Genomic DNA, 15,635 nt, shown 5'->3' with positions numbered 1-15,635 from the left:
CCATACAGGAGCTGGTTCAAGGCTCCAGTGTGGTGTGGGTCTGGGACCAGCTCCTGTGCCATGCTGGTGTCACTCCCAGCCCCAACACTGTACTGGAACCTCGAACCAGCTCCCATGCTTTGCTGGTGTCACTCCTAGCTCCCACATCACACAAGAGCCTTGAACTGATTTTTGATCTCAGCCTTGGGATTACACCAGAATTGTTCCTAAACTCTGGTGTGGTAGTACAATCTATAAAAATTACACTCGAGAAACCCCCCCTGAGAGATTTAATTACCACAGGTGGTCTGATCTTCAGTCTTTTATCTCATTTGAAAGATAGTCTATTAATGCCATAGTGCATTTTAGCACTATGCTAATGACTCAGACATTGGAAGACAATCAATAACTGAATATCTTTAATAACCACATTTCTTCCAAAGGAAGGAAGGAAATAAAAAGAGCCCTTAGGCCACCAGCCCCAAAGAGAGAGATGCATAGGTTCTTATCTCATCCCTCACATTCTCCTCTACTCCAAGAAAAAGGTCCTAATGTCAACAAAATGGCTCTGTCAACAACCTTTCCCTGTGTAGCACAAAAATTTAGGGCTGGCAGAAATAACTTTAAAAAAGGTGAAGCCAAATGGCAATGATTAAGGAAAAATGGCTCCATAGGGGAGAGGGGTAAATGCAGAAAGAGGGTGTAAAGAGAAGGCAAAGATGAGGAGAGGAAAAAGCAAGTTAACCCTAGAAGAAATTAAAAACAAAAAGAAAAACTTAAAAGATTTAAGAGGGGAAAAAAAGCCTCATTGAAGAAACTGTAAGAATATGCACCATAATGTTTGATGTTTGTGTCAAGGGAAAAGAAGTCTTGAAAGAAATGGTTTTGAGTAGATGAATACAAAACCCTAGCATTCTCAAAGCCAGGTACAGACAGTACCAACCCCATATGTAGAAGTGGAAGCATTTTGGAGCCTGTTGGCCATGGTGACTCTGGTAACATTTTCTGAAACTTAATAAAACATAACTTGCCTCTGGCAGTCAAATACTACACAAGGATATTTTGTTTTGCTTGGGGCTTTTTTGCCCAAACTCCCCCTTTTGAGATGCATATTTTTGAAAATGTTGTCCTTAAAACATATTAGTCATCTCGATCTTAGAAATCCTTTCCTAAACAATCCTATGTGGAGCTGACTCAATTCATTCCAAACGTTCCAATTTACATCTACAGTGGAGTGATCTGATGAGCAATAAAATAAAAACAGATACCAAGTTAATACTATTTCTTACAGGCAACAGAAGACATTTCAAAAACATATGGAAGATAATTAGACAACAAAATATCAAACCCAGTTTTGGGCTTGAGATTTTATATCAAATATTAATATTAGATGCACAATAGATATATAGGACTTCCACACAAACATGTTGATATTAAAAATTACTTAAATTTTGATTTTCAGCTTCTCTATATGTAAACTTAAGTTTTGCAATGGCAAAACAAAAATTGAACTTTTCCCACACGCACAATCTCTTAGTATTGAAAAGTCTGGCTCACTATTTTCTTTTTTTCACTTGTATTATTTTTAAGCACTAGAGCATGGAAGTTCAAAGTGCCTAAGGACAAAGTGGTAATGATGAACTACCACTATCAGAGCAGCTATGCCTGCAATATAGTTTGCCCAGTCCAGCCAGGAGGCAGAAACACTAATAATCACTTTTATCAGAAATCCTGCTCAGTTTTGCCTGTCTAAGAGAATGGGTTGGGTTCCAGGCTCTCAAAAACATTTGAAGAAAAACAATCCTGTGTCTTGATTGCTTATGCTATCAATGGCCAGGGCTCTGTATTTCTAATTTCTGAACCAGGAATTTGGCATTAAGGTGATAAGAAAATAGGGCTGGAAGGGACTTTAGGAGGTCATCTAATCCAGCTCTTCTCTCAGGCCAGGATTATCCCTGACTAAACCATCCCAGTCAAGTGTCTATCTAACCTGCTTTTGAAAATTTCCAAGGATAGAGAACCTACAACCTCTCTTGGTAGTCTGTTCTAAGGTGACCACGCTCCTAGTGACAAAATTCTCCCAAATCTCCAACCTAATTTCTCCTGCTGCAGTTAGAATCCATTGCTTCTAGCTCTAGAATCACAGAGAATACTGTCTACATTCTCCCTGTAATCACCATGTAGGTATTTGAAGACTATTATCAAACCCACCCCCGCCCCCCAGTCTCATCTTCTCCAGATTAAATAACATTAGTTATTTTCCTTTTTTCATAATTCAGTAAGTATTAGACTGGTATTCAAAATTTGGATGCATTTAACCTGGCCTAAAATCAAATTCCAGGCATACTGAGTGTCATCAACCGATCATGGTGCACCAACTGATACTGTGCTCTTTATTCTACCTGCCCGCTCCAGCAGCTTGAGGAAATGTCACACTGTGATGAGAAATACATAAAACTTTTCAATGTTAAACTGAAGAGGCTTATTTAAAACAGTCAAGTGGCTTTTTGCCAAATAATTGCACAATCCATCTGAGGTACCTCCTGAGTTACTCCACTGGTGGTATTTGCACTTTCACGCATATCATCTTTGTTGACTAGAGTGCTAAGCCATTAACAGTATATGTTTAAAGCCTCACTTAAAAATCTTTGCTTAGAACCAATGTGTATCCAATCATGATTTTAATTGTAAACTGTGCCCTCAGAACTCTTCAGTAAACATTTACTTTGTAAAATACTTTGGGGCGTATAAACAACATTTTAGCATCAGAATAGTATTTGCATTTAATTAGCAAAATATCAGATAAAAAAGGAAAGACTTCTTGTTAAATGTGTCCTGCTGCTTTCAGCCTCTGTCGAGTGAAGAGAAAATATTATTTAATGTAATATCCAATTTCATTTTAAAATACTATGGACCTTGTAAAAGTAATGTGTATCCAAGATATGGTATGTGAATTACATTATTTGAATATGTAAGAATCTAAAAAAACCCCAGAGTTCTTATATTTGCTAAAATTGCTTGAATGTGCAATAGCTGAATAAACAGAAATACTGCAGTGTTTGTAACATTCTAAGGATTTTACATGGCTCATGAATTTTATAAGAATAAAATGAATAGGATAATTTTAAAATATGGTAAGTGGATAAAAAAAGAAACAGCCAGTGGGGTTTGCATGACATGATTAAAGGTAATAAAACAGTGTGGACATTATTTACAGAAGGGAAAATATAGCATTTTACTTATGTCAAGTGCTTCTTGCTTTAAATAAACAATGATTTACAAAGAATACATTCATCTGTATTTACATCCAGCTTCCAGTCCAATTTCTTTGTTGAGGGTTCCAAATGAAATTTGAAAGCCATTCTGAACTGTTAAAAATATAATTGGTGGAGCCATGGTCTTCCAGATTAACCTGAGCTCCTCCAAGTGGCAGAGAACTGCTGGAGTCACTGCTCCTTAGGGCATAATTGAAAACCTAGTCACAAATAGATGGGTCATGTGTCAGAGAACACAATAGCAACATGATTTTTTTTTCTTTTTGGTTTGGCAGGGAGCCTGTTAGTTTGACTACAAAGCAAAGAAAGTTTACTGTGCAAGTGGGATTAATAGGTAGGATGTCTTCAGGGCCAGGACAACACAAGCAAATTATTACAGTGGAAAAATGGAACAATTTTTCCTATTAAAAAAGCCCCAGTAAAGATCTTCTGAGGGATTTGCAAAAGCTCTTACTTACAAATTGATACAAGTGCATAGAGTCTTCCAAATCAAACACAAGTTGAAGGGATACGGCATTTAATAGCACACGAGGCAGACCATATCAGCATTTGAGCCACATAACACCCAGAGGTGTTGGCAACCTTGGAGCTGCAGCTGACGGAGGAGGCTGCCAAACAGCCAGCAGCTGCTGCTACTGCTGGAGAAAATGTTTTCTACAGCTGAGCAGCTGGGTCCTCTGACTCCCATGCAAAGGGAAGAAAAAATAATGTGAGCTATGGGGGAAATGGTGTCACATCTTCAGCACTGAAAACTAAAAAAATTCCATCCTCAGTTACAAAAAATCCTGTTTTTAAGAAAAGAGAAGGGGTGTTGAAATATATTTTTAATAATAAAAATGACTAGCATTGGGGAGGTAAAACATCTGAGTTCTTTATCTTTGGTTATTCCCTCACATCCCTTTCTAAGTGGTAAACTTAAGCAAAGGCTATACAATGAAGGAAATTCACACCCAGGCTAAAATTTTATAATACAGATATCCAACATTAAGTCTTAGGTCCATACTTAGATACCTAAATAAGTGGCCTGGATTTCAAACGTTGCACTCTCAGCAGTTCCCACTGAAAGCAAAGTGACTGTTGAGTTGTGATCACTTTCAGGCACTTGTTTACACACCTATATATGGACTTAGGAATCTATCTTTAGGCTATTAGTAGTGTTAGGGTTGAGGCGGGCAATTATTTCGGATGTAGGGCTGCTTACTGAGTTTTGGCAAGCCATCAAGGGCCATATGACAGGCAGCCAGGGGCAGATAAATATTAATTTTCTAAATTTTTTAGGGGCCCTGTGGGCCAGATAAAATGGCCTGGAGGGCCGTATCTGGCCCACAGACTGTATTTTACCCACTCCTGGGTTAGAGCGTTTTTGAAGCCCTTATGGTCCAGGAGATATATGAGAGGAAAGGGAGTGTTTTTGTGATGTCTTTTATTAGACCAACTGTATAAGTGGGAGAGAAATTGGATAAGCTTTCAGGCATGAAGTGCCCTTCTTCAAGTCTGAAAAAGAAGCAGACACAGGCAGAGCTAAATAAAAGCAGATGCTTCCATTTGCAGGGACAGCCAACTGGTGGCCTGTGGGCTACATACGGCCCTTGAGGGGCCAGTACATGATCTTCAGGCTGTGAGAGACCTGTAGCGGTGGAAGAGGACCACGGGCAACAGTACAGCCCGTTTTTCTGCCAGTGTTGCCAGTATAGCCCATTTTTCACTTCTGTTAGCACTTACATAGCAAATACAAATAAAGGAAAGGTTTTTGGATTCTACTCAGTTTTACCTCTTTAACTTAATTCTGACATACAGGTATATGAGGGCCTCCAAAAATTTTGCCAAAACTACCCTAGAGAATACTCCCCCTCCCCCTCTCCCACCAGTAATGACCTCCCAGACATCTATATTCCTCAGGGAGGATGAAGTTGTCAGTCTTGAGAATGAACCTATTTTAGTGGGACATGATCTGCTCAGAAACAGGGCCAACCTTTGGAACTCATTACCAAAAGAGATTAGAATGACTGCAAATCTCACTGCCTTCAGAGCAAAGTAAAACAACTCACTACATCAGCCTAGTTCTCCCACAGATGAAAATTGAAAGAGAACAAGCTAAAAAGTAAAGGCAGTGAGAAGAAAAACAGAAAGAACAGGAAGAAAAAGGAGAGAGAAAAAAAATCCCAAATACCTTGAGGAAAATAGGTAGAGAATCTAGACAGTTAAACCATTAGCCAACTGTGATTTTTTTAAAATTATCTCTTGGGAGGTTCTCAGATCCCACTGTTGGTGGGCACCACTAAAAAAAGCTAAGTAAACTGGCTGATGTACTCTTGATTTGGACCTCAGTTTTACAAGGTAGTTTCAGATATTCATTTTAAAGCTAGAAAAGATCATCATATGCACAATCTGACTTTGTGTATAACACAGGCAAAGAACCTCATCCAAGATTTTTTTTCATCAAGCCCATAACTTCTGTTTGAGCTTTAGCAAATCTTTTAGAAAGAAATGTAATCTGCTCACCTTAAGTACTTGAATAGTCCTATTTGACTTCAGCAGGGTTTACTCACATATTTATAGTTAGCCACTTGTTTAAATACCTTGGATTAACTGAGACTTTAAACTTAATAAAACCTAAGCGTGTGTGATTTGGAAGAGTGGTGGTAATACACAAACTAGGAATAAATTTGCAATGTGACTTGCAAATCCTAGGCTGAGTGCCAAATTATACTAGCTTTGCATATGTGTGCAATCGTATAGAACTGAGTGAATGAGAGCACATGCAAATAAAACAGAATGTAACTCAGTAAGTATTTATGAATTGGAATATATACATTTTTAAAAGAAGGTTTTGTCCCTGAGGAAAAAAGCCCACCCAAACTAAGTTCTGGTAACAAACAGCTATCCATGTGGCTGAAAACCTGGCATAATTAAACCCAATGTCAAAAGTCCCACTGATTTCAATGAGGGCAGGATTTCATCCATTGTGTTTAGCTCAGACACCTACTCAGGTAATACAGAGCTTATCTGCAAAAAAGTCTTGAACTATAATTTACTTAGAACAGAGTGTTTGCATTTTCAACTACCCAGAATATTAAAAAAAACCCTGAAAATGGTTAGGTCATTGAAGATTGCATCATAAGGCATATGTACAAAGGGAGGTGAATTAAAACTGAATAATCAATCTAAGCTCTATTATTTCCTAAATTTTGAGTGCAATCCTTTGCAAATATAATATTGTTTTAATATAGGGTTTTTTTTGTTGGTGTAATATGACTGTTGATGTAATATGATTGTAATGGTCACAAATTGACAGAGCAGATTTAGGCTACATATCAGGAAAAACTTGTTTATGGTAATGGTGGCCAAAATTTGGAACTGGCTTCCAAGGGAGGTGGTGCTCTCCCTTTCCTTGCGGATCTTTAAGAGAAGGCTGGATAGGCATCTGGCTGGGGTCATCTGACCCCAGCACTTTTTCCTGCCTAGGCAGGGGTCAGACTCGATGATCTGTTGGGGTCCCTTCCAACCCTAGCATTTATGAATCTATGACTCCAATTAATAAGGTCTTAAATGTCTCTACAAGGGAGTTCCCTGGTATTATCCCACTAAAATAACAATCTCTTCTAACACTAGTTCATTCTCCTTTAAAAGTTCCAGTTAAAATAATTACTGAGAAGCCAATGGAAAAGTAACTATACTGTTACATACTTTAAAAACTGTCATGCCATATTCCATGCCATATTCTTTTTTCTGGCTGCAAAGAAAATGAAGGATAATACACTGCAGTGCATCTATATCCTTGCTGAAATGTATAATTTGATGTGTAATGATTTGATCAATCATTGCATTCTTCCATGATGTAACAGCTGGCTTTTCTTTAAAAACCTTAAATTTAATTGAAAATCCTGCATTTGCAATTGTTTACTTCAAAGAAAGTCATTTTATGCCTTTCATCATTTTATGGAAGAAGATAATGCATGCATTAATAATTTAGATATGTAACACTGAAATTAAATTTGGATAATTTATTATTTTGTTTTAATAGATTCATTTATTTGAATATTTGCCCATTCTGGAGATATGAACTCCAATTTTACTGATAGGCAGATGTAGATAAATATGTACAGATATCTATTTTTAAGGCCAGGACTGAAGTGTGACAGGATAAAAGCTTTTTCCTAAGGGAATCCAGTGTTGAGAATGATTCTGCACATGTCAGACAGCAGTCCCAGAAGTGACTCTTTTATCCTGTCAAGTAGACTGTAGCTTGGAAGTTTATAGTATGCTGGATCGGTCATCCATAAACACTGCATACAAGTTGGATTTAGATCACATCAGTTGATGTCAATTTACTTCCAGAAAGCAAGACATCAACCAGAAAGCAGACACAGAGCTGGTCTTTTGAACAACTTAAATAGTTAGAATAGGATGAAATTGGGTTTAAAATGTATTGCATGCACATCTAATTAAATAATATATTCAGCAGGAATATTCTGTTTCTTTCTTTTCTGTGGAAGCCACAAAAGCTTACTGGAGCAGCTTTGTAACAGAAAACAGGATGGGGTCAAATCATTTTAAAGTATTTCTGGTGGGAATCTTGTTACCCTCCCACCACCCCACCACCAAATGCTCCTAACTACTGTTTCATTTTCCTTCCAAGATAAGATCATCAAACACATGATTTTGGTGCATAAAGAGGGTATTAAACTATTAACATCAAAACAGCTTTAAACTAGACAAGCTGAATAAGTAGTGTGAAGATTACCATTCACTAAGGGCCTAGGAAGAATATCCAGGTCAAAGTTCAACATTACTACTATTTGCCATGTCATGGTCATAAAAGAGTCCTTTTCTTTTCTAGTTGATGTTTTTTTTTTTTTTGTAAATAACACTTACCCATTTTCTTCTGATTTTTTGTGCAATTCTGTCACAGCTTTGAACTGCTACATCCCATAATAAGGGCGGTAGACCTATTTAACATGATAGCATTATAATTAATATTCATCCTCTCCCACCTTGTATGATCATACTAGCAGTGTTTACCCCAAAGCTCTGAAATACACTCTCATGATAGCTACAGCTAAGAATCTGACCTGACATTTCTGTTTCCATTTTCTTAACTCAGGGATTTCAATTTTCAGGTAGTCATTTTGTCATGGAAAATAGTCATTAATGAATGCTGGACAAAACACTCATTAATATCATGCAATGACATTCCTGAATACTGCAGAAGGTGGACTTACTTACAATACACAAGTATAGCCCTGGAAAGCTGTGTCATCATAGACTTAGATAAACTACTCCACATTTTCCAGGACAGTACTGAATTTGGGAGTTCGATCCCAGTCTCCCTGGACAGCACCTGAAATGTGAGTTTTGTACTCTATTTGGTAATATTCCCATATTGCCAGGAGCGTACTGCTGCATCTGCTGAGAGGCATAGCTAATTAGTCTATTAGTGCCACAGTAAAGTAACTTACACTGATCAGAACCAGACGTGGTATACATTACTTCTGGATCTAGAGGTCTGCAGTGAAACTCTAATCTGTGAGTGTTTGATTTCCTTTCCCTTTTCCAGATGTTTTCTCCTTTGTATGCCTATTTATAATCTTTATTATGCTCCTTTTGATTGAATATTTACTGTCAGTGTAGTCCCTTGCTATAGGGCACATGGGATAAGTCACAAAAGACAATGAATTCAGGAGATGTGTAATTTAGCTGAAGAGGGTGGAGTATTGTTTTTATTGAAAAATAAGGAAGATTCTGAAGAAAATAGTCTTACTCCATGGCTATCTGACTTTGGTAAGTAATGCTCTACTAAACCAGTACTTTTCTAAAAGCCCAGTATATAGAAACATCTCATTTATATTTTATATTTTAGCTGTCCTTATTTCTGAGTTTTAGAAGAAAAGCCTTCTTTGAAATTAGTTATCTCATTGCATCAAGATAAACCTATTCTTAAACCTAATTTCTGCATATTCCTGGCGTGGCCTGTATACGCATAGTTTGATCTTACCCCAGATTATTGCAGTGGCCTCTGTGCCCGCCTTCGTTCCAGGAGGCGCTCCCACGCAGTCTTCACCCAGACTAGAGATCGTGTCTGCCCTGGGCTTGCGGGTGGACCCCACAGGCTACCCCTGCTGATGTCAGGGGGTCCCCTTAACTCACCTGCCACGACTTGGGATGGTACCTCAGTGGGGGGTTCCCCCTCGGGGCAGCCTCCAGGGTTGTCGTGTCTCCCGGTGGGCATTCTCAGGGCTCCGACCTCCCCTACACCCCGGCCACTCGCCACCTTAGGCTATCGGTCTTCAGGCCTCTTTCGTGTCTTTGGCTTCTTCCCACTTCTGTCTACAGCTTGTCCGCCGTGCATCTGGGTCTTCAGGCCCGGTGTATGACTCACGAGGACCGTTGGCCTGGTCCTTCCACTACTGCTCCCTAACGCTCTAATCTAACCACCCTGTGACGGTATGTGCCTACCCCACCACCAAGCTAACCAGGGTTTCTAAGCTAATGGACCCGGAGGCCCACAACAATGCCTCTGGCCTCTAGGCCGAGTGGTTCACCCTGGGCTCAGGCCCCACCACCCAGACGGCTCCCCTGCTGGGGTGCCTAATTCCTGCCTCTTCCCAAGGTCACTGGGGCCGAGAGGGTCCACTATCTGGCCCTGCTTCGGGTCTCTGTCTGTTCTTTATCGCAGCCCAATGAAGCCCCATTGGGCCCGCCCCACTGTTACCTCTTCTACAGATCCTCCGCGGATGCTGCCGCTGGCTCTGCTGCGGGTGCAGCTGCTGTTTTCCCCGTCAGCGTTGCGCCTACCTTCACCGCCACCTCTGCAGCCGACTGTGCTGCAGGCTGTCCAGCTGGTTCTGCTGTCGGCGCTATATGCAGCTTCCCGGCCAGCTCTGGTGTCACCGTCACAGCCAGTTTCCCTGCCAGCTTTGCTGCCAGCTATGCAGCCAGCTTCCTCACCGGCTCTGCTATCGGCCTCACTGCCGACTCTCTCGGAGCCTCTGGTAGCACTGCCCCTGGCTTTCCATGCTGCCGGGTGCAGCGGCTGATTCCCTCTGAATGAGGGCTCTCCCCTCCTGTCTCCTCGCATCAGCCTCCCCGTTGCCTCATCGGGGCTGCTTTTTATATCTTCCGGGCAGCGTCCTCCACCCCCGCTGCTCAGGCGCAACCATATATATGCATGGCTGATCACCCGCACCGATGGTTTTGCCGTGCACCCCTCCTCCAGCTCTTCCAGCTCTACAGGAGGTAAGTGGGGCTCTCTGTTGACCCGGGGTTCCTCTGTCGCCCCGCCTCCCCTGGGACAGCCTCATTACTATTTTGTGTTTTATCACATGTAATAATGATATCTCAGTTTTGAAGGGAAAAGTTTCATGAAGAGAATTTTGTTGTTGTAGTTTATCAGATATCAAGAAGATTGAAGTGGTTTGATAGATCATTCTAAGTGAAAGAATGTGGGTCTGATACTCCATTCCTGTGCTTTGCCTTTGTGATAGAAAGAAGGGGAATTTGGGCTATGTTTGGGTCCTCTGTATTCTGGGGTTATTTTTCCATTGGGACTTTCCCTGGTTGCTTTCATAAAGTAGAGAAGCTGCTATTCTGCTTCCCTTAAGCACACCGGGAAGCAAAATAGTCATAACACAGTAAATTAATTCCCAAAACCTGCAGCCAAGATTTAATATGTATTTAAACTAGGAATTGGAACAATGGATAGATCCAGTAAAAGACTAAGCATGTAGGTACTGGCTCCTGAAGTGGAATCCAGAATTCTGCGTTTTCTATGTATTGCATGAGAGGAGTTAAGATGCTGGCACAACGTATTTGCTATGGAGTAACTTTACATCACCAAGGTATAAAAGTGTACGTACAACATACAGCTATATACATGGTATATAAATCACTTCAGTCTGGAATAAAGTCACTCCTTAAGAAGCTAGGATCAAATATAAAATGGTATTCTAGTCATGCGCCTCGTCCTTTAGTCAATTTAATTCATTATCAATAGAAGATGGCCTCCTTGCCAGCAACTGACCTTGTGCCATATTAAACATCTATTTGTAGGGAGCCATCTTGAAGAGCAGGTCATGTGACAACATGACACTTTACTACAGAGTTAAATAAGGGATAAATCAAGTAATCATGTGTTATTCCTACATGCCTAGGTGCCTTAGATTGGACCCAAACCAGTCAGGAGGCTAAAAAGGAGCAGTCTAGAGCTAACTAAAAAAACTACTGAGAACATTACTGAGAACCCCACTCATCCCTGGGCCTTAGGCTACCTTTACAGCTATGTAGAGATATTTCCATCTATAGCCTTCAATCCTTTCTTGAGGGTAAGGGCCTATAAACATTTTTTAATAGAACTGAGTGGAGTTCAAAATATAGAAGATAACCTTCATCAAGGAAGGGAAAACCAGGTTCAGGTCCCTCCTCAGCCTGAGGGAATTCAAACCCACATCTTCCACTTCCAGAATACAGTCCTAACCACCAATCTATGTTCTCAGTGAGCGTGTCTACACATTGCCATATGGCGACGTTGTTACTACGCCATGTTTTAGAACTTCCTATTGAAAGTACTAAAACATGGTACCCTCCCATACTGTGCCATGTGGGTAGCACATGCTTATATTTTCCCTGCTACATTGCTGTAGCAGCACAGGGTAAGTGGGGAGCGTGCTGCTACAGTGCTGTAGCTAGCAATCGCGTGCAGAACTTCATGATTGCTATGTCACTGTAGCATGCCATATGGCAATGTAGCGCGTTGCTATATCACCATAGGGAGATGAGTAGATGCACCTAGTGTGTGTGGAGAGAGCCAGGGTAGGAGACTTTCAGCTCCTCCTATAGAAGTTGTTACAATGTTCAGCAAAGAATTCAAGTTTTACTGGGCCAAGGAGAGATCACAAGAAGAAGCATTGCTCTGTAATTTGTTAGGCAACTTATTCAAGCAAGGTGAGTTTTCGGGTTGAAAGCTTGCCACCAAATTATTGAACCATTTTCAATTAAACAGTCATTGGATGACATACAGGTCTAGTAATGTAGATTGAAACCTTTTACATGTAGAGTTCCTTAGCAGCTAGACTACTGAATGGTACTTTCTCCCTTCTGCTTTTTCTTAGGACAAATAAACCTTGAATAATTTGCTGTCTAGTTGAACAACATCAATAGGAGATATAGAACATATCCTCTTCTCAGAACAGCCTGAAGCATCCTAGTTAAGGAACTCTTCTTTAAAGTGGGAAATAGATTTGTGTCCCCTCAGGGAGCTGAGTCCAGACTTTCCACTTTGTGTCTGAGTGCTCTAATCACTATGTTATTATATACAAGTTGGGTGGCACCAGCAGTATCATCTCCTCTGCTGCCTGTTTTTAAAATAAAGCAGTCACTATTGCATTTTGGTTGGAGCTACTTTCTGTCAGTGGGCCTTTGTACACTCAACAAAATTGGCCTTTAAAGTGGCTTAATTTCCCGTTTGCACCATTGCATTGCTATTTACACTAGGTAGAGTATCCTGCTTTAATAGCATTGCTATTTACACACTCAATGGCGTATTCCGCTTTAAATAACTTTGTTAAGTAGCAAGGTAAAACCCATCCAAGGTGTTTTAGTTAGCTATGTAACAAAGCACAACGGTGCACAGGGTGCTGGAAGCAAACGGGCTCGGGGAAGTTTGGACTTGACAGGCTTCCAGTACCCGATGCACTGTCCCTGCCACCTTCTCCCACCACCAGCACACTCAGCCACCCTCCTGCCACATTGCTGCTGTGCTCCAGTGGCAAGCTGGCCATTCCTGGGTGGTCCCAGATGGTGGGGATAGTAGAGGGGCGCTGGAGCTTACCTGCCTCTCCTGGAGTGGCCCAAGTAGGGGGCAAGTTGCTGGCAGGTGGAGCAGTCCCTGAGCTTCAGAGGACCCCGGTGCTTCCCTTCATAGCTGTGGCAACCCCTAGGTGGCACCCACCTGCTGGCGCACAGTCCAGGTAGTCCCAGGCAGCACTATGGCTGTGAAGGGAAGCACCAGGCCCCACAGAGCTCAGGGGGTGTGCAACCTGGTGGCAGCCCATGCAGGCAGGCTCAACTGAAGGAAGATAAAAAAAGCAGTGAGGAGCCTGATTTTTTTATCCTCCTGAAGCCTGCCTGCCTGAGCTGTGCATGCCCGGTATTTCCCTCCATGTCTGCAGCACCCCCCAGAACCACCTGCCTCACACAGCTCAGGGACTGCTCTGCCCACCAGCAGCTCACCCTCCCAACTCTGCCACTGGAGAGGCAGGTAAGCTCTAAGGATTGGGTCCTCTAACCCTTCTGTATACACAACAGCAGTTTAGTTTGATTCAATTCTCCCTAAATTGAAATAGTGGAAACAGTGAGTTTTAAAAAAACCACCATTTCAATTTAAGGACAACTAAACCAAATTAAACCCCCATTGCATATACAAACACCTAATATGTATTAGATATGTTCTAAGAATCAGGTGCTGGGAGACCCTACTCAAAGGTGGAAAATCTCACTTTTGTATCAGGATTCTAATTTTCCTTGCCTAGGGACAGAAGTTACACATAAACCAGTTTAAGTGATCAGACACTGGCTTAAACTTGTAACAGAACAGAAGTTTGTTTTCAAAATGGCTGAAATTAGTTTAAGATAAACCTAGTTGAATATAGTATCAGACTTAACTGATCTGAGTCAAACTGGCTTATGAAACTTCTTGTCTTAGACCCTGTCTGGGTTTAAATTAAATCACAATCTTCCAGCATCCCAGCATGCTTTCCAGCCCTGGGCTGGGCTGTGCTGTCTGCTCCAGAAAGCACAGCTAGCTCCATCCCTCTGCTTCCTAGCTGAAGCAGTGAGGGCTGGCTGACAAGGGTGTAGGAGGGGAACAAGCCTAGCTGAGGATGCAGCCCAGTCTACAGAGGGGAACTCCCCCTTCCCCAGACAAACCCTGGCTGGGGCTAGGGAGGGGGGGCTAAACACCCCATTCCCCATCTCAAACTTACTTCTGGCTGTGATTGTGAACTACAAATTCCAGAGGCACCTGGAAGAAGGAAGAGAAAGTATTGAGAAACCCTGCAGAGTCCTGCTGCTGTAATTCTGGACTGCAAATCCCAGTGACCTCAGGGGCAGCAGGAAGAGGAAGTGACCACAGCCAGAGAGCCATGCTCTAGCATCTCCCAGCTTCTGTCCTGAGCCATGGTAGGTATGTGGCTACATTTCCTGAATGTCTGTTCACTTCTGTTTCAATTTAATCTGTGCAGTTTAGACTAACCTGAAAAGACTAAATCAGTTGAATCAATTCAGCCTCAGGCTTTTTGACTGTCTGTACCTAGCCCCACACCTAGATGTGCAGTTCTTTCAAGATTACAGCACTTTTCAGCATGCAGAATGGGGCAACCCATTATATATTATATATGGGGCAACCCATATATTAATTATATGCCTAGGGAACTTTAATGATAATTAGGAGGGAGGCTACAGAGTTCACACATCTCCAGGATTATGCCTCAGTTGAGCAGGGGATTTTCAGATAACAGCTATGGATTCAGGTGCCTAAATTCTGCCTAAAACCTGTATTGAAAGTGGCTGAATGGCTCTGTGGAACCAGAAGTTAGGTTTCATACTAGCTAGGGAGATCCTGTGCCCAAAAGGTGCTATTACAGTCCACTTTAATGCTCCAGTATACTTCTGCAGGAAGTTAAAGGACCTTTATGCAATTCAGAATCAGGTGCTGTGGTTTAGAGAGTTTTTTCACTTGATGTATAAGTTTTTGCTGTGACCCTTCATTAGTAAGTACAAGCAGACAGATGGTGCCTTGCCATCTCTTCTTTTGTAGGTACACAGCTTTAGGAAACTATTCCTGAGAATGAATTGTATGGTGAATTTGTTTCCACTGACAGTTATTTTCTTGAACTTTTGCATTGCAGGTTAGAATTAGGTCACTTAAACTGCACCAGGAATGCACATTGAATCTGTTATGCAGCTTCATCAAAAACTACGCTAGGTAGGTAAATGTGTAAGTGAAACTTTTGGAGTGCTTGAGACTAGGCTTTACTGACTTTAAATAAAGAGAGACAGTCTAGAAAATGCAGCTCTGAATGAGAAGTAAATCTTGTGTTGGCTTTAAGCCTGGGACTAATGAAAGAAAAGGGGGATGTCCCGTTGTGAAAGGGTAAAACATATTTTCCTGGATTTATTTTATTCCTAATAGTCAGTAACCCATTACCCTCCTGTTAGAATTATAAGCAGGGTTTGTCCTGACAACGTCAGAAATCTAAGCTTGGAGCCTTACTCCACCAGAAATACAGAGAAAAAACTAATACATACAATGCAAATCTATTTTCTCAAGGGCTATCATAGCTGCAGCCAACTTCCTGCCTTTTATCTGTCTGTCTAACCCCACAA

The 15,635-nt window shown here is 41.4% G+C and overlaps 1 long non-coding RNA gene across 1 annotated transcript in view; it reads left to right on the top strand.

The window, feature by feature from the left end:
• LOC132248555 (uncharacterized) overlaps positions 1-15,635 on the top strand; it is a 298,162-nt gene that overhangs the window by 196,673 nt on the left and 85,854 nt on the right. Inside the window, exons 2-3 of the long non-coding RNA XR_009459777.1 lie at positions 14,266-14,429; positions 15,158-15,234. This is a non-coding gene — a long non-coding RNA (uncharacterized LOC132248555). The remainder of the gene's footprint in view (positions 1-14,265; positions 14,430-15,157; positions 15,235-15,635) is intronic.

Source organism: Alligator mississippiensis, chromosome 2 (assembly GCF_030867095.1).
Source record: "Alligator mississippiensis isolate rAllMis1 chromosome 2, rAllMis1, whole genome shotgun sequence".
Lineage (NCBI taxonomy): Eukaryota > Metazoa > Chordata > Crocodylia > Alligatoridae > Alligator > Alligator mississippiensis.
Note: the sequence above shows the minus strand (reverse complement) of the source record. Positions and strands in the feature narration are given on the sequence as shown.